Consider the following 24538-nt stretch of genomic DNA (forward strand, 5'->3'; position numbering starts at 1 on the left):
AACACAGAAGTGGCAAAATACCATAAATGCTGTATCAGCCTTCAGCCTGTCTGAAAGTAATCACCTCAGTTGATAAAACTTACACTTCACTCTTACAGATCTATGGACATTTGAACAAAAATTTTAAGCATTATATTTCTAATTCTAAGGAGAAAGTGGAAATTACTGAGACATCATTTACAGTGAATTCATCAAAAGGTTAGACCATTTTCATCTGACATCCTTATATTTTAGAACATTCTTTCAAGATGAAGGCACAATGTAGGGCTAGAAATATTCGTTGAAGTTTAAAGTAAGGGGGAAAAAGACCCTTCTTTTTCATAACTCCTTGTTATCCCCATCAACAAAATTACATATAAAATTTCCTCTGCAATTTGTAAGATATCAAGCAAGATGCAAGGAAGAGTGTAACACAGATCACGATCTCAGACACATCACAGGTCACATGTGTTGAATGGCTGTTACAGACAGTAAGAGTTCAGAAGAGGGGTGATCACTTCAAGAAGGTTCAGGTCCAAGAAGGGTTTTATGCAGGACCGTATTCTAAGTACAAATGCTCAAACAGAAGATTCTGCAAATCAAGTTCATGACACTAATGAAAACGAAGAACCAAAGGAGAGCAAGGCTCACCTGGGGGCATATGGACCTGCTCATCAAGTGTACCATGAAATGAGGGGGCAGATTCTGATTACACTAGTACTCTGGGCACATGCTCTTGAAGTGGGGACAGTTACCATTGGTCAATATTGGCAATATGGACTGACTTTTACAATTATCTTCTTTAATTATCAAATAATAGCAATATTAAAAGAAAACCACTTTGTAAATCACAGTTTCACCACCTTTATAGAACAAGTTCTTTCATTACTTTGTATTCCCTTCCAGGGATTTGTCCATATGGCTGAATATTTTTACCTAGAAGTTGTCATACAACTTTGTACTCAGATTTGTTCACTGAACACTGTAACATCGAACACAACTTCGCTGCATTTTAAAATGTTCTTTGAGAATATACACTTCCCTAGAAGACAGAGTTAGGCCTATAACAGCTACTTAGGAGATTAAAAGCAGACACTGAAAAGAATTTTGCCTTAGCAAGAGTAGCTAAAAACAGATATAATTTCTTGATGAGTTTTTAAAAATACACTTCTCTAGAAAGTCCTTAAGCATATGGTACATGTTCCATGTCTTGAATTTTCCAGAGCACCACTGATAACAAATATGCTGTTCTGCCGTCCCCTCCCTTCTACTTCTCCCCCATCTGTACATTCAGACTTGTCAGATTTCCTTAATTTATCTTGATTTTATTCTGTATGTTTAGCAAATTGTCTTGAATGTAAATATTCCTCCACTTACTTGCAGTGTGAATTTAGGCAACTTGTTTAACCTCTCTAAGCCTTAGTTTTAGCCTCTATAAAGTGAGGGTATAACTTATAACTCCTCATAAGATTGCTATGATAAATTAAGGAGGTGTTCCATGAAAGGCAGTATGTACTATGGTTAAGAACACAGACTCTGGAACCATTCTGCCTGGATTCAAAATTTTGTTCTGCTCTTAGCTATAGGATCTTGGGTAGGCTATCTAACATCTTGCCTCAGTTTTCCAATCAATGCAATGGGGATGATAATAATAATGGCATGTATGTACTCCCCTCTAGGTTGTTGTGAGGAACCAAGGAGTAAACTAGCTGAAGTAGCTTGGAATTGTGCCTGCAACATGCAAGTGCTAGGCACCTTTTCATCATTATTATGTAAAATGGTTGGCATACTATTTAGATGATGGCAAGCAGGGATAACTATAGATAACGAGCAGTAACTATAGTTATTACTTCCTAGTATTTAAACAGAATACTTTCATTATCTCTAATAATTAGTATTTGTTTTCATTCACTATACCTGAGGGATATGAACTTGGTTAATTTAATCAACAATTTTATCAGATTTAGAGTGTGCTAGGCACTGCTGCGAGCCCTTTACAAATAGTTGCTGATTTAATTTTCACAAGAACCCTATGAAATAGGTACTATTGTTTCTTCTTCTTTACAAACGATAAGAGTGAAGTACATGCAGGTTATGTAATTAGTCCAACATCACCCAGTGAATCTACCCCAGTGCTAGTAGCTGAAAGAGCTGGGATTCTAACCCAGGATCTCTGGCTTAAGCGCCTATGCCCTTAATCATGGCACTACGTGGCTTCCAAGAAAGGAAAATACTCATCCCTTTTCTCATGAAATCCCCTGGGCCACATGTCAAGCACCATAAGCCCCGTCTTGACACTTGAAGATCTCTGGGAATAAGGTCTGTAAACATTCAGTCTCCACACCCGGCAGTCTCTCCGGTCTGTATCAGCAGACCCCCAAGCCCTCCACCCTGCAGTGGCCACACACAGAAGTCTATCATTTCAGGAGATGTCTGGGAAATTCCAAAAACAGACAGCAGATGAGAAGCAGCAGGGAGTTTTGTCCATGAATGTCTTCACACAAGAATCTAAATGCTGATGGAGGGCATATTGCCCTCCACTGAGGGGAGCTCAGCTCCTGCTGGCAGGAAGCTTGGCATTGGCGAGCACTGAAAAGGAGGTGGAGAGCTTTGCCAGCTGGGGACAGACATCTGGCAGAGGATCAGAGGGACGCCACATCAGCTAATCCAACCCAGAGCTGGATTTAAACACATTTCCCCTTCGTACGATGCAAGAACTTGCCCAGTCCATTACTGGAAGAATAGAGCTAAAGAAATTCATCCAGAAGCAAATCAGTTTCAAGGCAATGAGGGTGTAACTCCTCATTATGCATCATTAGGGAGGTCTCCTCTTCAGAACATAACTGAAGCTGGCCAGAATCTAGGCTGAGCATACGTTTATAGAGTTTAAAATATTGATCACCTTGGCTTAAGGCTTTGTATATAAACAAAGAATAAGAAAGTACCTGACAATTAGCTAAGTAGCTCAAATCTCAATCAATCTCTCTCTCTCTCTTTTTCTCCCTTTCTCTCTCTCACTACCATTGAAGAAAATGTCTTAATTTTTAGCCTTCTTTTAAAGTTTTACAAAAACAGTATTATGAAAGTCTCACAAACATTTTGCTTCAGTGCCTGAACTACTATCTAAGTGATATAGTCAAGGTTTCATCGTTCACTTATAGGCAAACAATCTCATGCTTAGGTTTCCCGTATGCTGTGGCTTCAGTGCAGTTAACAGAGTCCTGAGCTTGGTCCTGCACTTCCAGTTCCAGAAGTGGAATCCTGGTCCGTGCTGTCCTTTGCATTTGAAAATTTCTCAGCTACTCCAATTCTCTGCCTTCCTTCCAGTCCCTATGACTGCAGTGAGTCCCCCACTGCCCAACCCAGCCACACTGCTCCACAGCTTTCCCCAGACACCCATGCTACCTACTCCTCAGAACCACTGCTTCGCAGTCCCCCTCTTTCAGGGGGACTCACTCACCCACTCACCAATCCCGTGAGAGACCATTTGGGGCCCTCAGGCTGGTGACGCATGTGAGCAGCCCTCTCTAGCACACCTGACCAAGCTTCCATTTGCTGGTCGGCTTTACGCAGTCTTGCAATTTCCACATTCTCCCAATAAGAGGTGAGAAACACCCATTCCATCAGCCCCAACTCCTGGAACCTTCACCAGTGGGGCAAATGGAGTCCTTCTCCTTCCATTCCCCTCAAGAGAAGGACATTCCAAATGCTGGAACCAGCCCATGCTCACTGAGCAAGTCATCTGTTTTCCTGAGGGGTCACTTTAGACCTGGAAGTGACATCATATTAATAGATAACGAAAGTAAAATAAGTTCCACAGATCAAGGAATGCTAAGATTTTTTTAAATTAGTTTACATATCTGGATTTTACCATAAGTGTCTATAACTGAAAGATTATCAGAAAGGATATTAAAAAGGATACTCTAAGACTTGGTGGAGATAGGAGACAACTGAGGGGAGGGAAACTTGCAAGAAGTATGAATTATCTTTGGATGGCTTTAGGAAAACAGCACTTGTCCCCAGTAGGGTTAACTGCATAGACACACAATAGGAATAACCGATTTGCAGAACCAACATTAGAGTGTATCTTGCTATTAAAAATGGAACTAGCATTTCATTTTACCCTGCAATTTAAATGAGCACTTTCTTCCATCTCAAAACCAATTTTGAGTAAAGCCTTGTGCCCACAGTCATACAATAACTGAGAGAACATTTCTTCATAATGAGAGCAGGCTGCCAATGCAGCTTTTGTTTTCTTTTATTATCCTGGCAATTCAAATTATGCAAATGCAACCTATTAAAAATGTAAGTAATATTATATTTTATATAATGTTATATAATAAATAATAAATTTATTTCCTCTGAATTCCCCAGTTATAGGCTAGTAAGAAGCTCTGGGAAGCATGACCTCAGTACAATTGCAGCCTAGAGTTTAGAACCCCACAGCAGGGAGCTCAGCCAATTACAATCTGTATTTGGAAGTCCATGAGGCCCATTCTCATTGTTGACACAGAAATTAATTCATTTATTTAATATCTAGACATCTTCTATGTACATAGAAGTACTTTGCTGGAAGTTGTGGGAGATGCAAAGATGGTTAAAATCAATTTCCCAGGTACAAGTAACTCAAATATGATACAGAATTTATTTTGTGCCAAATGAGGTAAAGAGAAAGGGGGTCTAGCAGCTCATAATTGAATGTGATGGGAATACTAAGGCAGATCCATTCCTGGGAGACGTGGGACTCCTCTGACAGTCAGCTTTGACTCAAGGGCTCTGGGGCAGCCTTGCTGAGCCTTCTTACATCACGTAAGAGTCAAGGGCACATCTATGCAACATTCTTTCCCCCTCTCCTTCCTGCAGCTCAGACTGGTATCAGCCTGATGAATCTTCCAGCTTTGTCTAGCTATCTCCCCATTTTTCTCACTTGGATATTTCTCCTAATAAAATTCTTGTACATTTAACCCCATTTTGGCCTCTGCCTCTCAGAGGACCAGGTCTGACCCAGTTTCTTATCTGATATGACTACATATTTTTCCTGAACTTTCTTTATAAGCCTTGTGCTGTGGAAACCTTGCCTTAGTCACTACTTAACCAACCAGCTCAAATAGTAATAATAATGATGACGGCAGTTAACCTTTTAGTGTGTATGTGTTCTCTCACATGGCCACACGAGGAACACAGGACTATTATTTCCCTCTTATAAGATGAGAAAAGAGACTTAGAGAGGTTAAGTAACTTGCTCAAAGTTGCCCAGTTAATAAAAGATAGAGCCAGGACTTGGACCCATAAAAGCTAAGCCCAGAGCACATCCTTCTCACTACTAAACAATGCTGCTAGGTAATTAACCTACTAAATCAAATACATTTATGTAAGTTTGCAATCATTGCATCATTTCAAAAATTTACAAAGCCTCACCTTACTGTCTACACAGCTATTTTCAATGTGCCCCAAAATTCCCAAACAATACAGAATGAGTGAGGACACTGCACACAGTCATGATTCTGGAATATACTTTTGCTGCAGCAGACATTCATTCATTTTATACTGAACAAATATGTTTTGAGTCACAACCACATTGCAGGCAATGAGCTTAATAATACAGAACACTGTTCTGTCTTTGGAGAAGTGAACATTTTAAAAGTGGAGTCCTATTTAAGCTGAAGTTACACCGTGAAAGGATTCTAAACTATCATTTTATACTTGATTGTCGCAGACACAATTTTTAGATAAAAATTCCCCACTCCCTGCCCCATTCCTACAACTTTTTCTTGATTTAGAATATTGCCTTTAGTGTGGTTCCCTCTGCTGGGCCCCTGATGAGCATACTGGTCAGAAGTAGCTGATCAGAGCAGAGGGGCTCGAGCCTGTCTACCCCCCAGCAGGGGTCATCCTGTTTGTCAATCGCACACACGAGGCAGTGGACAAGGGGCACAGTAAAGCCAAATGTAGTTGGGAACCAGCTGTTGTTAAAGTTGCCAACACCAGTTATTGTCTCTTAGTTACCTTGGTTGCACTTACACATAATATCAAAATAATCTGTTAGGAAATAGTGGAGAATAGTGGAAAGCACTTTAACATCAGACAGATTTGGATTTGCGTCCTTCTCTACCACTTACTGACTCAGATCATAGGCACATTAGTTAATTTCTCTCAACCTGTTTCCATATCTGATATTTCTGAGACTAAATGAGGCTTCATAAGTAAGCTGTCTGCCATTATGAGTAGGCACTCTTACCGTTATCACTACAAAACCTTCTCCTCTTGCAGGCTATAGGATCCTTTCAGACCTGTATACATGTCATATATCCTTAGCACCTGACACAGAATAGATATTTAATTATTGCTTATAAAATGAATGAATGAATGGTTTGAGATCTAAACAGTGGCCTCCCTAGATGCGAATTCACATGGGTGTCCTCCAAAACCAAATCTGCCTTCACTCGTGATTATTAAAAGCAATTCTAATACACTCTTAAGCCTAATTCCAAAATGCCAGCTCACTCTAAAAGGCCAGTGCACATAGTTTAGAACACAAAGCAAAAATTTTGATTTGTCACCTTGCAGTGGCATTTAAATATGAAAGGCCTAAAGAGTAGGGGTGAGATGGAATATGACAATGGGAAAGCCAGGGAGATTATAAAGAAAAGAGAAAAATATATGAAAGCAACATTGGTTTCATCTTTAAAAAGAATTCATTCAAAGCACAGATTAATAAATTAGAGTGGCAAGCAGTTATATGGCAATTTTCATCTTCAAAGCTCTGGATCAACTGTTAGCACACTGTCTTTGCATGCAAATGAGAAATACCAATACTCTTTGACAGCTGGATAAGTGGAGATAGAGGCGCTCAAATATATTTACAGTCATATAAAAAACTCCGTTACAGTCAAGATGGGTGTTGGGATAATCAAAAGAGGTCCAGGGCTGCAAGCATATGATGTGAAGAAAATACCAGTTCAATGGTGGGCATAAGAATGAGAAGGGAAAGAGGGAAGGGGGAAAGAGAAGAGAAATAGAAAAAAGAATATTTACTAAGTACTTGACATTTCTGAGTATATTATATGCGTTATTTCATGTAACCAGCAAAGCAACCTTTGGTTTCTATATCCTTGTGAGAAAACTCAGACTGAGAAATGCTAAGGAATTTGTCCACATCAAACACCTAGTACATGAGAAAGTTGAGATTCAAATCCCGTTTTGTCTGACTGTAGAGCCCAAGATTTTCCCAATATCCTTGTCCACAAGGTAATAAGAGGCATCCAGTGTCAGGCAGGAGGGAGCATGTGCGTGAGCAGCTGCATGTGTGTGTGAGTCCAATGAGCTCCTGGAAGGCAAGCACTCTGTGCTGTGACCCAGTTAGCCACTATTCTAGATTGTATGCAAAAATAGTTTCTCCTTGTTCATTTGCCTAATGTTAGACTTATAATTTGCATAAAGCAATTAGGAAAAACAATCTCCAATTTCCATGTTGAGAGAGTTTGAGCTATCCCTGCCAAGAATAATGAAGTGTTTAGTTTCACCTTTAGTATCCCCACCAGTGTTGAATAGATCAATGGTTATTCTCAATTTATAGATCGAACATTGACTTTTCAAGTGTAGGTAGACATCAGAACATAGAATTCTGAGGCTGGGCTACCTGAGTTCAAATTCTGGCTCCCCCACTTATTAAACTGTGTGTATTTGGGCTAGCTATATGTTATTTCTTGCCTAGGCTCCTCATCTGTAAAATGGAGCATAATAGGTAGTACAGATGTCAGAGAGGATAATGAAAATTAAGTGAGTCAGTACATGTTCAAATACATAGTAAGTGCAAAATGAAGCTCAGCTACTGGCCTTAGTATGAAGTGCACCACTTGCTTAGTTTTAAGTCTGGCTATTTTATTGTTGGGCTGTGCTAACACCCCAAGAAGTCCTTGTTACCCACCACAGGACAGAATTCATTTCAGTTCAGGTCAAAAAGAGATGTTATTGTCAAAGAAATGCACTTGATTGCTTTCAAATGCCATGTCCCCACAGTGAAATATACCAAATTGTTCCCTCTTACTTCTTTTCAAGTATGGGTGAGCAGTGACTTTTATTTAAATTCATGATGGCGTTTACTACCTACAAGCTGATAGATACAGACAGACAGCAGAATAATAATCAGCAAGCGGCTATCATTTGATCTTGTTTCATTCTTCTGTCCACTTTTCTTCAACAATCTCTCCTTCGAAGGAAGAACCTTTGCCTGAGCTGATCTAGATTTTAGATGTCTATATTAATAAAAATCTAAAATTTATAAATTTATATATTACACATATTTGAAGCTTTTATTGTTCATTTAAAATAATATGAACACTAAAAAAGGGCATCAATTTCTCTCCCAATTGATGAGGATACTGGGGTATGGTTAGCCATTTTTAAATGCCTCACCTTCTAGAAGCCAACAGCAGTAGGGGAAAATGCATCACATAACTTGGAGACATGGAGGTCAGGGTTTGCTAAGGCTCACTAAAGTCTGTGTGTGAGGAGATGAGCACTGAGGAAAGGGCTTTTGAAATACTAAAGAAGAGGTAAAACTCTGCAGCACATTTTTTTATTTCAAAAGCACAAAGGGAATATTTAGAACAGGAAGAAAACATCAAAAAGTCATTGTAAAACATTGCACATACCATACTTTACTGTCTACTGACTATAAGTAGAAAATATGGAATCAGCTTTTTAAAAAAGAAAAAAAAGCCTCACTAAGGGTATTTTATTGATGTGCATTCATTTCCTAGAGACCTCTTAATTCTCATGGGTTCCTGAAACTGTCAGAAATCCTACAAGTGTGAATAGTGTTGTATAAGCAAAATTAATGTCTTCGTTGCTGAGTGTGATATTTTAGATTTCATATATGCCTTATTAGCAAGAATTTTTAAAAAAATAAAAATGGAAATGTAAATCTACTACCATTTACATTCTTCTGCCTACCTGACCTGAAGTCATTATTTCAGTCTGGCATTCATCTTGGAGTTGTAAAGCAAGCATTCTTATCCATGCATGAATTCTACATCATGCATCCACATTGAGATTTATCTTAACTAACCACTCCCCAAGATTTGAATGGAAAGACCTAGTCAATTAAATAAACACTAAAAGATAAACAAGGCACTGTTTGTTCTCCGATTTATTACAATCTGACCATTTGAGTAAGAATAATACATGAGGGGTGTGTGTGTGTGTGAGAGAGAGATGATAAGATAAGGATTACTGAAAGGACACTCCCATATCTCCTTGGTAGGTCTCAAACAGGATTTCTACTAGATGTAGCTTTGTTTCCAACTACTTGAGACTAATTGCTGATTTTGCTAGAGAGGACAGGGGTATTATTTCCAACCATACTAGTGCTAGGATCATTTGTTCTGATAGTCTCACACAGCAAACACCCATCGCTGTAAAGGCAAGTCTGCATAGTGGGAGCGACAGTGTAGAGAAAAGAGCATAGAACTAGAAATCAGGATACCTGGGTGCCAGGAACATAAATGCTATTAATTATTTTGTGGCCAAGGGCAACTCATTTAACCCCTCAAGGCCTTGGCATCCTATATTAAATACACGAATTTAGAATAATTAGTGAAGTAACCTTACAATTCTCAACTTCTTTGCTTTGTCAGGATTATTGTGTTGACAGGAAAACAAAGGCCTTCTGTGTCTCCTAAATGAGTCCAGGACCAAGCCACCACTGCTTTGGAGCTCTGAATGGCACTGACTGGCTGGCAAGGCAGGATCAAAAACATTTCTGTATCCATTGGGAAGGGGGCAGTATCAAGAGTATCATACTGAGCATGTTGTATCTGAGGTGGGAGTGAGACTCCAAAATGAGGGTGCCATTGGACAGTGGAGTTGTAAAGCAAGCATTCTTATGGTGTCATTGGTTATAACAGCTTTAGGCATCTGAAGATGAAGAGAAGTTGGAACAGAGATAACAAGTCAAGTCATGGGAGTGGATGAGTGAATTTGAAATCTGAAAATGTAAAACGCACATGTGCACACACACACACACATATACACATAACACAGATATAGACTACCAAGAAATAAGAGAAAAAGAGGCAATAAAGTCTGCATGTTTTGGCCATGCCCTTAGATGTGTACGACAGAGCCCAGCCACTCCTTGTGAACTACCTATACCCTTCTCAATTTGTATTTTTCCAGAGAGAGCCACAAAGAGCAAAGCATAGCTGCAAATCAAGTGTGAACTAACGCAGCACATCACAGTGTATGTCACAAATGTTTAATGCCTGAAATATCATGTCCACAAGTAGGATTTGTGTGGAAGTATTCACTCATTCACTCTTTCACTCAACAAATATTGAGCACCATGTGGCAAGCACTGTTTTAAATACTGGGGACATGTAAGTAAGCAAAATTCTGCCTTTCAGCATTTACCTTGTGGTAGAATCAGACAACAACAAACAAGCCTGTGTGCTATGAGAGAGAGAAGCAAAGGTGTAGGAACAGAGAGGGGACTGATTAGGTAGTTTAGGTCAAGTCTTTGCTTGTCTCAGGCCCCAATGGGAAATGAATGTCTCCCATATCAGCTGTCCGGGTTACTGACATGCACCTGGCTTATGCACTCACATTCATGCTCACTGCCTATACAGACAGCTGTCCTCCCAAGAATCCCTATCACTCAGGACCAAATAGGTAGCAAATTAATCTACCAAACAGAAGAGTTCAAAAGGGGTTATACAGGAGCATAGTACTTAACAGATGAAGGCTTCCAGCATCTCAGCCTTCATGCTGGTTTGCTGATGAGTTTTTAATTTCTTCCTCATGTCCTCTTGGATGAAATACCATGTAAGGGAAAAATCTAGGAGGCATTCATTTGACCCCTAAAAACCTGCAAATTTCTGCCCTTCCCTGGCATAAATAAGGAATCTGATCAAATCATATCTATATACATCTACATAACATGCATTCCCCTTTATAAAGAGTAGCTTTTTATTTCATAGATATTTCAATAGATAATTTCACTGCTATTCTGAAATTCCAATTTGGTAATTCAGATCTTAAATTTAGGCCATGGGATTAAACCTAAAATTAGGCATGAAAAAAATACATATATATACTTGGATTTGAGAAAAATACTGTGCTGTACCATAAGATCTGAGAGGAACCATAAATATCTACCAGCCAACAGAAGAGGTTAAATGTCTGCCAATAGATGTTTGTTCCAGCCATCTTTGTAAGGACCTATCTTCTTAAGATGTCTATTAAAGAGCACTCGCAACCTTGTCAAGGAGCTGATGCCTGAAACAGATGCATTTTGAATTGAGAAAGGCTGGACCAGTGGTGGGAGGCACTCTATAGGAAGAGAAGACCCATCTGGTCGATATCACAGAGAAAGTCCTAAGCTGCCATGTTAGGAAGTACAAGGGCACTGAGCACCTTGGGGAGGACCACCGCAGAGAGGCATTAAAGATACCAGAGGAAGCATGGACTTCTGGGTCACTCAAACTGGCAGGAACTTAAGTTCAACAAGTCAAGATCTCTCCTTGTGGAGAACTAGGCCCCTAGTGAAAAAGGTGTCTTAGAACAGAGAAACTGAAAGGTGGATGGGACCTTTGAGTTTGGGCAGAATCCTCAGTGTACCCTACACCCATTTGGTCATAAGAATCGTCAGAGATGCTTGTAAAAAACACAAATTCATAGCCCCTTTTCCCTCCCCCCTCCCCACCACTAGTTTTGATTAATTGTTCTCCTGGGTTGTCCTCAGAAAGTTCTAATTTTTAAAAATGATTTCAGAGATCTAGCAAATTTGAGAATGATTTCTCTTAATGATGTACACATTGTCTTTTAGAGCCTTTATTCATCATGCAGCCTTTGCATGAGCTCATGCATTCTAGTTGCCAGACTTATCTAGTTATTAGATCCATTCCTTTTTTCTCAAATGCACTACTGAGCACCTGATACAGGTCAGGGACTGTATGTGTGACTACAGGGATGGCTAGGATACTGGCCTTTAGGAAGCCTCTAGTTAGTCCATGATGCTAGTGAAATGGCTCACAAGTACAATGCCCCAGTAGTGGGTTACACACAGCAGTTGCACCATTGTTGATGCTGCATGCATTAGGAATTTTTTGGTAGTCTTTATGTGCTCATTCTAAGGGCACAGATCTCATTAATTAGACAGTCAGGATTTCTGGTCTTAATTTAATATATTTCTACTATATTGCTATTCACCCAGGTAAAAAAGCTCCCGAGAGTTGACCTTTATTAGTGCAATCCTACTGGCCCCAAATAAATAACAATCAATACTATCCACACTAGAAATTTGATTATGTACCTGGTCCAAGTTATTTGCTTAAAAAGAAATAAAAATTCACAGACAATATAGAAATTGTATTTGTTGAATGAATCCCAAAGAGGTAATCATCCCATTATTCTCAATACAGGCAGAACCCTATGCAATATAACAAGTCCTCCTGAGCTCTACATTTATTATAAATAAATAAATAGATAGATAGATAGATAGATAGATAGATAGATAGATAGATAGATAGATAGATAAAACATGAGGAATATGGTTCAGATGACAGCTGTAATGATAATTAAAAGGACAGAAAATAACACCTTTGAGAAAGGGCAAAAGCAGAAAAAACATGGGCCTAAGTATTCATTCCTTCCTTGGAACTGGCTGTAAAAGGGAATTTAACTGATACTAAGAAAAATTTCTACCCATAGGATCTTATTACCAAAATAGAGCAGGAAATTGTCATTCACTAAAAGACTTTTTACGAAAGGACTTAAGAAAAAAAAAAAAAACTTATCGTGTAGGTTGCAATACCATCCAGAGGCCAGGGGCCACAAGGGCAGTTCTTTTAAGGATGGTGACGTGATGCTTTGGACATCAAGGGTGATCACAAAATGCCATTTAATTAAACAAAGAAAATTCTGAGGATTTTTCTCCCCTCACATGTAGCGTGCACGCTATTCCCCAGCTGCGTGCTTACATTCATGGGAACTTAGGGAGGAAGAGATTGTACTGAGCCGTCCTCATTTGTTGAACCCCTGGCTGATGCATAATGCAAGTTCTCGTGTCAAAGGCAGTGTGTGTGGTAACAAATGATTCGAAATCACATGTGTTTACAATTATAGATTAGTACTGCAGGCTCATTAATTATAAAAGAGGTAAATCTGGGAGAAAATGGAGTTTTTTCTAGACTTCCTTGAAGATTGCTTTAGTCACCATTTCACGGGAATGGCTGGGCCGTGTGCATATAAACCAACTGCATCAAGAAGATATATAGATAAATAGATTAAATAGATGCTTCTGACCCTGCTTGAAAACAAATTAGCAGAACGGTTGTTGATTCCTTTTACAAATCCATCATGTATAAAACTGCTCTCTTTCTGACAGATTGCTCACTAGGTAGGAATATCTGGGAAAGAGTGAGGAAATCATTTGCCAGGCAAGGTACTCATGGCAGAATCACCTTACGTTAGCACAGAAGAGAACCACAAGGTTTCAGAACTCATATTGTCTATTTCTATAGATTCCAAGAAAACTTCCTCAAAGACACAATCTCTGCATTGTAGACCCATTTTCCTGGGAGTTCTTTAAGTTTTCTCACAGTAACACATTTGGAGAATTCAGTGCAAACAGTCCAACTATCCCATCACTGGGAAGTTTTCTTAAATGAATACCAGAATCAGTTGAATCAGTGTTCTTCAACTTCTAGTGTACATTTGAAACACCTGGGATATTGCTAAAAATGAAGATGCTGACTCAATAGGCCCCAGAGGTGGCCTAAGAGTCTGTGTTTCTAGCAAGGTCCTAGTTACTGTCTCCGCTGCTAATTCATGGAACACACTCTTGAGTGGCCAGTGTTAGATCCTTTGCAAAGGCCAATTCAATATAATAGCACTCAATCAGTGAGCACCATTTCCCTGCCAAACACTGCTGTTCTCTCCCGTAGTGGTGTCACTAAAGGGCTGCAGTATTAGAGAATTTAGTTCAGCTCTTGTGGTGGCATATGATCATGTTATCAAACTTCCCCATTGATGAAAAAAAAAAATCCTGAGATATTTGTTTAAAGTAATTCTATAAAATTAAGATGGAGCCTGGACATCAGCATTTACCAGGTGATTCTTAGCATTGGACTGGAAACACTTCTTAGCATCACTGAAGGTTATAGGCATTGATGTTGGCTAGACCTTGTGGATCCTGGTTCTTCCACTTAATAGCTATAACTTTGGGTACATTTCTTAACTTCTCCCCACTTTGATATTTTCTTACGTAGAAAAGTGAGGTCTCAAGACTAATCTTTAAGGATTGATTTGAAGATTGAGTGAAATAAGGTATATAAAAACCTAAGCACGGTGTCTGACGTATGGTAGGTGTTCTAGTTACTATTGCTGCATAATAAATCACCAAAAATTTAGTGGCATAAAACAACAACCATCATACTATGCCATGGATTCTGTGGGTCATGAATTTGGAAAGAACATGGCAGCCCCCAGGGTAGTCAGATATTAGACCTGGTACTTCAGGACTCCAAACATGATTTTTAACAGTGAGCCAGGGAGCAGCTGCTTCTCCTTTCATGAGCTAACCTCAATGGTCATACAGCATCACCTCCACCCATTCTACTATTACAGCAAGCCCTCCTGGAGTCAAGGGTTGGGGAACCAGACTCCACCTTCAATGGGACAGCAGCAAAGTATCAGTGTACAAGAACATGCAGGACAGCCATCTTTGAGAAATATAGTCCACCACAGGAGGCCAACAACAATTACTTCTTTCCTCCTTGTGGGTTGGAAACCTATCATATAATTGTGCTTTTGTGACATCTGCAACTATACCTTGCCTGGCAAAAACTCAGTCCTTGCTCCTCCAGAAGTCATTGTTTAATTTTCTACCAGTTGTATCTATGTCTACCTTTTAGTCTAAAATCTTCTCTGGCTGTTGCTAGCTCATGAGCATGACTAGAAATATGCAGAGAAGCCCTTTCCCCAAAGTATGGACAGTGATCTTCTCCTCTAGCCAAGAGACGTTTCTGGTAATGCAGAGATTTTCCAAAATAAAAGACTGGTCTTCCTCATGAGCTAGAGGCAGTGCCAAATCTCTGGGTGGGGAGATCACACCCAAACTCTTTCCTGGCAAGAGCCCTTCTCTGCTTATCCTCCAATTTCTAGATCAGAATTACATTGCAGTGTATAGTTCAGAGTTGATGCCCAATAGGGTCATACAAATTCCACTCACGTTCTCACAACTTCCTTTTCCCTTCAGATTTTTCTGAACCTAGTTCGCCATCACTAACTCTTTCCTCCATATTGCACCCAGTTGGACATTTAACAACCTACTGCAGCTACCCAGAACAATATAGAACATAATTCCAAAGTACCACTTTGTACTCTCTTTCCTCATCTCAAGTAAGTTACTTTTCAAGCACATAATTGAAAATGAAAGCACTAAGATCTCTTTTAAAATCAAATTTTAAAGTCAGAGTTCCTGCTCCAGTTAACTGTTTACATTCTCTTTACACCTAACCAGGGAATCTACTGCATTTGATGTAGTCATTTTCTTATATCACTCTTCTTAATGAAGCCAGTCATATTCACTTTCTAGAGTCCTACCTATGTGTCAGGGGCCAGATCTGAGTACTGGGAATAAGAAACAAAACTGAAATGGACAACAAAGGGTTCCTCTCAAAGTCTCGGTCAGGACAGAGTAAGGGGAGACAAAGACTTGAGTGGGAATTAAATTTAAGCAATAAACAAGGTCTCAAGACCCAACCAAACATACAACCTATGGATTAGGAGAAATACAAATTTATTTAAGAGAGTTCTATTTTCTAGGAAAATTAAACAAAACAAGCATGGGGGAGACAAGTGCAAAATAATTATAACACAAGGCAGAAGGTGATATAGCACAAGGTTATAAATAGATTCACAGGGAATTTGTAGAAGATTTTCATGGAAGACACATTATTTTAACCAAGTAAGATTCCCTCTCTCTGGGAAGACACGCCAAGCCTGTTAAGGTCTGGTCCCTCACTGTAACTCCTCTTCCAGCACCACTCAGCCCCATTCTCATATGTTCCAGCCCCTTCCTTTCTCTGACTAACTCTTAAATCTCACCAATTGCTTAAGATTTCTTCCAGACATTCCTTTCTCAAAAGAAGGACTAGTAACTGGTTCTCTGTGCTTCCCTCAGCAAATTATATATAAAGCACACATTATATTGCATTTGTATTTACCTGTATTTACCTATCTTCTTCATCAGCCAGTGAGGTTATTGAGCAAAGAAAGTACCCTTTTCTCTTTACCCTTGTATGTTTAGAACAATGCTTGACACCTTTAGCCCTAGCCAAACAGATATTTAATATACAAATGAGAATCTGAAGTCAGATCAGAAGTCTGATCAAAGTAAGAAACATTTTAAGAAAAAAGACAGTGAGAAACTGTTTTTCAGTCCCCATATGTATATACATATGAATGTAAGTGTGTATGAACTAAACCAGGGGTCTACCAGTCTAAGCCAGATTTGGCCTGGCCCCCTGTCTGGTTCTGTACGTCAAGTTTTATTGGGACAGTTACCCCCACTTGTGTCTGCAGTACCGATGTCTGTTTCACATTACCACTGCAGAGATGAATAGTTGTAACAGAAACCACATGACCAGCAAAACCTAGAATATATTCCCTCTGGCTCTTTGTAGAACAAGCTGCCAACCCATGAGGTGTAATATTTAGAATGATAATGTGTAATGTCTCATATAAAATCATATATTATGTCCTGGAGACAATTTATATTGGCTCAAAAAAGACCATTTTTTTCCTATGAAGATCCCTCCATGCACTTCCTAACTACTTTTTATTACCATGCTCCTCCCAAGACCCTACTCCACACCTGTCACCCCTATTGCTTAGCCAATGGCACGTGCAAAGGACCTATACTCTGGACTCTAAGAAACCAGAATTAAGAACAAGAAAATACAACAAGTAGGAGCATTAGCAGTCCCCCTGCCTCCTGCAAACCACACAGACGATCGAGGAGGGAGTATATGTGGCAGAGAGGCAGTTCCCATGGAGTATGAATAAGAACATTAGTGAAAGTCAAATATATTTGGGCTATATTCATAGCTTTGGCCCATCAGTTTTCAATCTACTGCCAGAAAGTCTGAACAAGTTTGATCATCTGGAGAATTTGGGAAATGGTAGCATTCTGAGACTCCTTCTGTTCTTCCCCAGGCAGTGGAGCTGTTGAGTAAATCAATGAATTAAACTAAGCAGATCAGTTAACAGATTCGAAATCTTCCCACAGATCTGGCCCATGCCCTCTTCCCTGCATCTAGGCTAACCAGCCCTTCCCATCAGCTTCTTCCTCCTCTCAGCAGGCTTCCACTCGTTCTGTCACTTGAGTACTCAGATGTGACTCTCCCTGTATGTTTACTGTCCTTCATTTGCCACATGCAGAGCAGGACATGCATGTCCACATCTGTCCTGTTTGTTGGGACTTTACCATTTAACTAATGATCAGGATGAAGCTAGTAAGGTAACTGCAGTTAAGTTCAAACTTCCCACAGTGAAACGCAGGGGTGGCAATACGCAATTATTACAGGATTTGCACTGATACATAGGGTCCAAGGAAACTCATTTTCTTCATTTCCAGAGGAGTTTTTGTTAATCTTATCCTAGTACTAAAAAAAGAAATACCTTCCAAGATAAGGCATTTATAGTTGCTACAGTCAATTTATCCCCAAAGAAAGTAGCACTCTTATTTGCTCTGAGTCCACCTTCCTGGAGTGAATACAGATGCTGTCACCCAAAATAACTTCTGGTTAGCTTCCTGCTGTGAGATCATTTCAAAGCAGATTTTTTAGTTGAAGAATGCCAATGGCCTTTACAAGTAGCATGATGTAATGATTAAGAGCTTCTATTCCTAAACTGGACTGCCTGGATTCAAATCCCAGCTCTACTGACTTCTAGCAACATCATCTCTTTCCATCTCTGTACCTCAGTTTCTTCATCTATAAAATGATGGTGGTAGAGTTTACTGCATGAGGATGTCAGAAGGATGGAGTGAGTTAATCTATCTAACATTCTTAGAATAGTGTCTGGCATATAATGTGCCAATAGTATTATTTCTACTCTAGATTCATCTGTGTATTTCTAGAGAATATACTTGTGCTACATACTGTTCAGCACAGAAGTGAGCCTATACTACTAATGGCAGAAAAATGGTTTTGAACAAAATGCTGCTTTATACTTCTGATCACAAACACACTCTTTTCTGACATGGAAAAAAGCTAAGATTTCTAGATTGTTAACTTTATGTTTTTTCATTAGCAATGGAGGAATTCACTCATGGCTCATATCTTGGTTGTAATTTAAAGAAAAATTGTATATATAGGTGTGTGTGTATAAAATACATGCAAAAAACTTTTCTAACAGAATCTGAGCAAGTTATTTGTATATGTTACTATAGAGCAGCAGAAAGAATTCCACAAGCCACATGAGAAAAAATCTGTCTCATCATTTTGATCATGTAAGATCAACTGCATTCTTTCAATAATCCCGCATATCTAAATCACTATTTAAAAAAATAGTTTAACTGGTTGCAATAGTGGAAAGTGACTAAAAAGTGTGATGGGTTTCACCAGAAAGTGATGGCTCAGTATTCCTGTCTCCTAGGAGCTAATTTTTCTAGCATTACATTTGTTACTTGATTTCATTTACTTTGTGCACTTTCATAAGGAAAAGTTCCGTTTTTGAAATCACACTATCTATATCTCTCCCCTTAATAACTTTAGAAACCTCCATCTAATTTCTACCAAATTTAACAGAAAGGACAGAACCTTGAATCTTCCCTGCATCTCCAAAGATATATATAGATACATAGATATGTAGATATATATGCAGAAACACTCCAAAAATAGCTTTCAAAATAATTCAACACCCAGTATTGGTCAAATCAACTTTCTTCCAACAATGTCAGACCTTCAAAAACAATGGGCCACACACCTTGCTTTGATTTTTTCATCAGTTATTCTTTACATCTTAGCATCTGTCTTCCCCTGGAACTACTACATAGAAAAGAAAAATCCTCTGAGGGTCATTTATGGCATCCTTCTTGGCAAATATTCACAAAGTGGCCTTTTCTCTGCCCTCATCTTCACTGAATCTGCTGCAATGATTTGATAGGGTCAGTCATCACTAGATCTTGATAAACTTACTTCTATGACAACACTTTTCTGAGTGTTTCTGTTTTGTCTCCTAGCCTAGCTGTGCTTTCTACACATTCCTTTAAACCCAGGCATTCTTAAGTTCCTATCCTTGACCGCCATCCTTTACAATGTCGTCTTTCTCAGTGAGCTCATTTAATACCATGGTTTCGGTCATTACGTCGACAAGCTTGACTCAGTTCCCAGCTTCTCCAGAACTAGTACCCATATTTCTAGCTGCCTACTGGATACGTCTCATTAAATACTGGCTGCTCAAACTCCAAAATTTAACCCATATCACCTTTCCTCCCCCAAACAATCTCCTCCTCCCAACTTTCCACTTTGTTTATGACTTCATCTTTTTTAGTCCCCTGGGTTTGAATCCTAGCAGTCATCTTTGATTTTTCTCTCTCACTATGCAAAATCAATTACCAGGTTCTTTTCATTCTTCCCATGAAATGACCCACAATCATATCCTGTCCTTCCAGTTTCCAGGACTGCTACCAACATTACATCACCCTTGAACTTCTGAACTTGATTTCTAACAAGCTCCCCCTCCAGGGCCTCTCCACACTGCTCAATCTGATGCATCCTTGCGTATGCATGCTCACACAGGTGTGCATTCTCCCACATCCTTCCTGGCTCATGGCTTCCATATTGTTATTCCAATGTAAGAAAGTCTCTCCAGAAGCTACCAAACACCATGCAAGCTTTTGCTAGATTTATTTTTTCAAGACTCTCCAAAACCTAAAACCCACATTTTTATCCCCAATCTAGCAAAATGGTTCATTCAAAGTTCCCACAGATAAAGTTTGAGAGTTTCACCTAACCTCTTGTTCACCTTTACTTATTTGATTACCTTCTTCCAATAATATTGTATCAATTTTCCAATGTCTACATTAAATTCTACTTTCTCCATCATTTTTCCATGTCTCTCTGAAGCTACATAGACCCTGTTTGTATTACAAATATATATAACTAACAATATTCAATCAGATTTGATAAACAAAAATACCAGTTTTATATGGTTTAAACCAATATACTGATTATCTGATGTAGAGATCTGCCTTTTAGATCTAACCATGGTACTTACTCATTTTATGATCTTTGACAAGTCAGTTATGTCTCTAATTCTTAATTTCCTCATCTGAAAATATGGTTTAATTGGGCTTGCTATGCCTATCTCATAGGATTTTTGAATGTGTAGAAAATAAGTTTGAAAACCTTAAGGGATAATAATAGCATATACACTAAATGTGAATACCTTGGTGGTGAATTTCTGTGTCATGTTCCAGGAATTAGTCTTCAATTCCAGTCTTCAGTTAGGAACATAATAGGTATTCAAATAGCTATTAAATGACCTTGAATGGATACATCTAAGAATTTGAATCCATATGTTTATTCTTTCTTATATGGCCAAGGGCAATGACTCAGTCTGTTTTTTATTCATTATCACCAAAGTCTGCAACAATGACTAGCCTATAGTAAGTAATCATTATGTATTGTTGAATTTAGTTTAACTGCATTTTTTCTAACACACTGAGGATTGGCAACTTATAAAAACTCAATAAACTTGGAATTGGAAATAAAAATCCTTGTTTCCAATAGTTACATTGACTTGAAGTGTTGAAGGGTTAAATTTTAAGATGTGCATCATTTTCTGAATGGACAATCTTTCAATTATTAAAAATATACATATTTGAGGGTCTTCCACATATAAGATATATTAGGAGACACAGAACGTAATTGATGAGATTGCTGGCCATTAAGAGCCTACAAGTTAGCAGAGAAGAAAAAAAAATGAGTAATTAAATTTTAAGGCCATGTGTACAAAGTCCTATAATGTTAGGACTCAAGCACTCTTAAGTATGAGGCAGATCCACACTGGAGGAGAGGAAAAATCTAAGGCAGATTGGAATGAAGTCTGGGGAAATGATCCTGGGTACAGAGGCAGCTAATGTCCAAAGAGCATGGCAAGTTCAAGTGCGATTTAAGCAGAAGATTTTAGACCACAGCTCAACAGATACGGTATATTATTGATATTAAGAACACAAACTATAGTAACAGCGAATTTTTGGAGTGTTACTGTGTGGCAGGCAACGTCCCATAGATTAACTACTTTCATCCTCACAACATTCCTATGAAGTGGGTATTACTATGGCAATTTCTACATGAACAAAGTAAGGCTTTAAAAGATGAAATAACATTTGAATGGTCACACAGGTTGCCAGAGGAGTAGATGGCATGGCAGGTGGTGACTAGGAATTAAGGGCCACTTGAGGGAAGATGGAAGATCATCCCAGGTGATCTATTCATTTCACAGAATAGAGAAATAACCAAAGTAATATCTAGCACCACACTCTGCAAAAGCAGTGTGCTAACGTGATCTAGGTAAGTTCTATGGACTTCAACAATAGCACTGGGATTCAAACTCAGAAGGAAACTGAAATGGTAGGCCACACAACGGAGGCAATAGAGTATATATACAGAGACTCCAAGGGGGAAGGTGCAGTGGGGAGACAGAAAAGGCTGGGAATTAGAAGACTACTCCCCAGCACACTGGCTCCCCAGTCTATGGAAAAAAGACTGAGCTTGAATTCCAAAAATGATGGAAATGAGGCTGTCATTCTTACTTCCTGGAAGGACTAGAAAGGACTCAGCCTGCAGTTGCTGAGCATCTGAAACAGAAGGGGTGGGTCAACATCCAAAATTTAGGAGTAGACAAACATGGATTGTAAAAGGGCTTCATGGAAAAGATGATTTGACTTGGGTATTTAAAAACTATAAGGACTTATAAAAACAGGGAAAGAGAAAGGGATTTCTAATGAAGCAAATATGCAGCATGGAGATAGTGATCCAGTTTTGCTGTGGCAAAAATGTTTATTTAGGAAAGTAGTGAAGAAAGTAGGAAAAAGAATGTTGGATTGGAGACTCCAGACAATAGCTGTTAGGACGAATGGTGCCACGGATAGTCCTGAGATAGTGAGGGGCATTTTCCTCTACCTCTAATTACTGATTGTGCAGGAATGATAAAAGGATAGGTTAAAAAATCAGTTCAGTGTTAATTATACAGCATGCAAATTTCTAAGGCCTTTGATCCCTCTGTCATCCCTATTGCTCACTGATTTGGGCCATTTCAGTCTTGCATTAGTTCCTTCTCCGGGAGAAGTGCCAGGCAGGTTGGAGGCAACACTAAATCCATCAGTTCTGCTACTTGTTAGCAATTCTGTCATTTGAAACTGTGGGTTAAAATGAATTGTGCAGATTACTTCTGGATTCCATTTCTCTCTCCTATGTCTTGCCCATCAATAACACAGAATTAGTCATAAACCATAAATCTCTTCACAGACATTTTAGGGTTAGGTAATTCAAATATTTACTTGTAAAAACAAAGAACCTCATATTCCCATGAATGTCACACAGGAAATCAGCAGGCAACTTCATTCCAGAACAAAGCCCTTGGACAACACACAAATGCCCTTCACAGACAAACACACACAGACAGATGTATTTCCCTTCCCTACTAGTTTGGGATAGCTGGTAAAATTCTCATCGTACTTTTCCCTTTTCTCCTCTATCTTTCCCTCACAGATCATGTGTATCGGAATTTCCACATCCTCGGCTATCTCCTTGCTTTCTACCTCCTCCTCCCTTCTAATCCCCCATCACACACATACACTGGCTCAGCTGGAGCCACAACTCTTTATTTGATACACACACTCAAATTTATTCTCTTCCACCATACTTAGTGGAGAATGATACATGAATACTGTAAAAGCTTTTCTCAGATTTAAAGTGTATGAGGTTTATCATTATTACTATCAGTAATGATCTCACACATTTTGTTGCAACGCTTGGAGGGGAGGCAGCAAATGAAGCAGGGAGGATAGTCTTTATTTGCCTATGTAGTTGGATGAAAGCTTTCATGTGATAGTCAAGCTTAATCTGCAAGAGACCACAGGGATTTGAAGAGCAGCGCTGAAGTAGCTGGAATGGGAAAGAGTGGCTGGAAGAGCTGGGTGATGACAAGGTCCCCTGCCGTGACCCTGCCTCTGTGGGCTTCAGTTCTCACTTAATACGAGATACACCTGCTTGTGAATCGCTGCACTCCTCAGCACAAGTAAATGCTATGCAAAACATTCCTCTTACAGCCACCACATATAATTAGAAATTATAAATCAGCCAAAAAAATACCCCACTGGTTGGCCTTATACTTTCTAAAATGCTTCAAATGACCTCCAACTGATTGTGACTTCTAATTTTTTAATATTAAGCTTGCTCCCTTATCACCATTGTTAAATATTTGCTAATATGCATGTAAACAATCACTAATGCTGGGAAGATCTGGCCTGTAGCAAATCTTTCAAATATATTAATTTTTATATTTTTCAGTGCCTAATTTACAAGTACTCATTTGGTCTCATAACACTCCACAAAATAGGCATTATTATCCACAACTTAACAGACGATAAAACCAACTCATAGAAGTTTTCATGCAATGAATTAGTAGTTCATACAACTGGTAAGCTATGGAATATGAGATTCGAATAAAGCTGTCTATCAGTTTATTTTAATACTCCACACTGCCTTTCACAAATAAAAAGAAACCTTTTGTACTGGGACTAAACAATTACCATTTTACTATAAAAACTCCAATGTGTACATTGGTATTTTATATAAATAATAGTTACAGTGTCCTGCAGAACATGTTCTAATTCCTTAAAAACACTCTCATAAACCACATGTCCATCCTCAAGGCATCTCAGGGAGAGAAGCAGCACAGGAATTAATTGCATTTTACAGACAAGGAAACTGAGTTTAAGAGAAAGATAGGCTTGCCCAAGGCTACATGATCACTAAGCAGCGGAAGTGGAACTAACCCTGAGGTCTTGCCAGCCTACTTTTCTGCCTATGTTTGATGCAACTATGAGCTGAATTAAATTTCAAATTCAGTCTGACTTGTACTAAGTGATATATGCTATACAATACAGAAGAGTAACAGAAGAGTACTTACATGGTACTGAAAGCACAAGGCTGGGTGAGAAAAGCTAATGGATACATGCCAATCCTTACGGGAGGTGTGCAAAAATCCTCATGGGCCAGCAAGTAGGCAGAAGAGGAAGACATTCAAAAGGTGATCTGCAGGGCCATGTGCGGGCTCATTCTTCCTGCAGACAGGTGGGAAACCTTAACTGAGAGAAGAGGGGAAGAACACAAGGAGTTCTTCAGCTACAAGTCAATCTGACTGGCCTACTTGCCAAAGTTTGTGAAATTTTTCTTTATTAATTTGACGTAACCAACAAATCCCAAAGGGATAATGTCCCCAACACAAAAGAAAGTTATGTTTTGTTCAAGTAAATGCCACT

At 39.0% G+C, this 24538-nt stretch overlaps 1 protein-coding gene and 1 long non-coding RNA gene across 4 annotated transcripts in view; one reads left to right on the plus strand and one right to left on the minus strand.

Moving 5' to 3' along the window:
* GRM3 (glutamate metabotropic receptor 3) overlaps positions 1–24538 on the plus strand; it is a 221034-nt gene that overhangs the window by 64376 nt on the left and 132120 nt on the right. The window lies entirely within an intron of this gene.
* The window catches only part of LOC130684277 (uncharacterized), a 61815-nt gene that overhangs the window by 34158 nt on the left and 3119 nt on the right, over positions 1–24538 (minus strand). Inside the window, exon 2 of one of the 2 annotated variants that reach the window (XR_008998479.1) lies at positions 24187–24340. This is a non-coding gene — a long non-coding RNA (uncharacterized LOC130684277). Of the gene's footprint in view, positions 1–24186; positions 24365–24538 lie in introns of both variants that reach the window. The other variant, XR_008998480.1, reaches the window with a different exon arrangement.

This window comes from Manis pentadactyla, chromosome 7 (assembly GCF_030020395.1).
Source record: "Manis pentadactyla isolate mManPen7 chromosome 7, mManPen7.hap1, whole genome shotgun sequence".
Taxonomy (NCBI): domain Eukaryota; kingdom Metazoa; phylum Chordata; class Mammalia; order Pholidota; family Manidae; genus Manis; species Manis pentadactyla.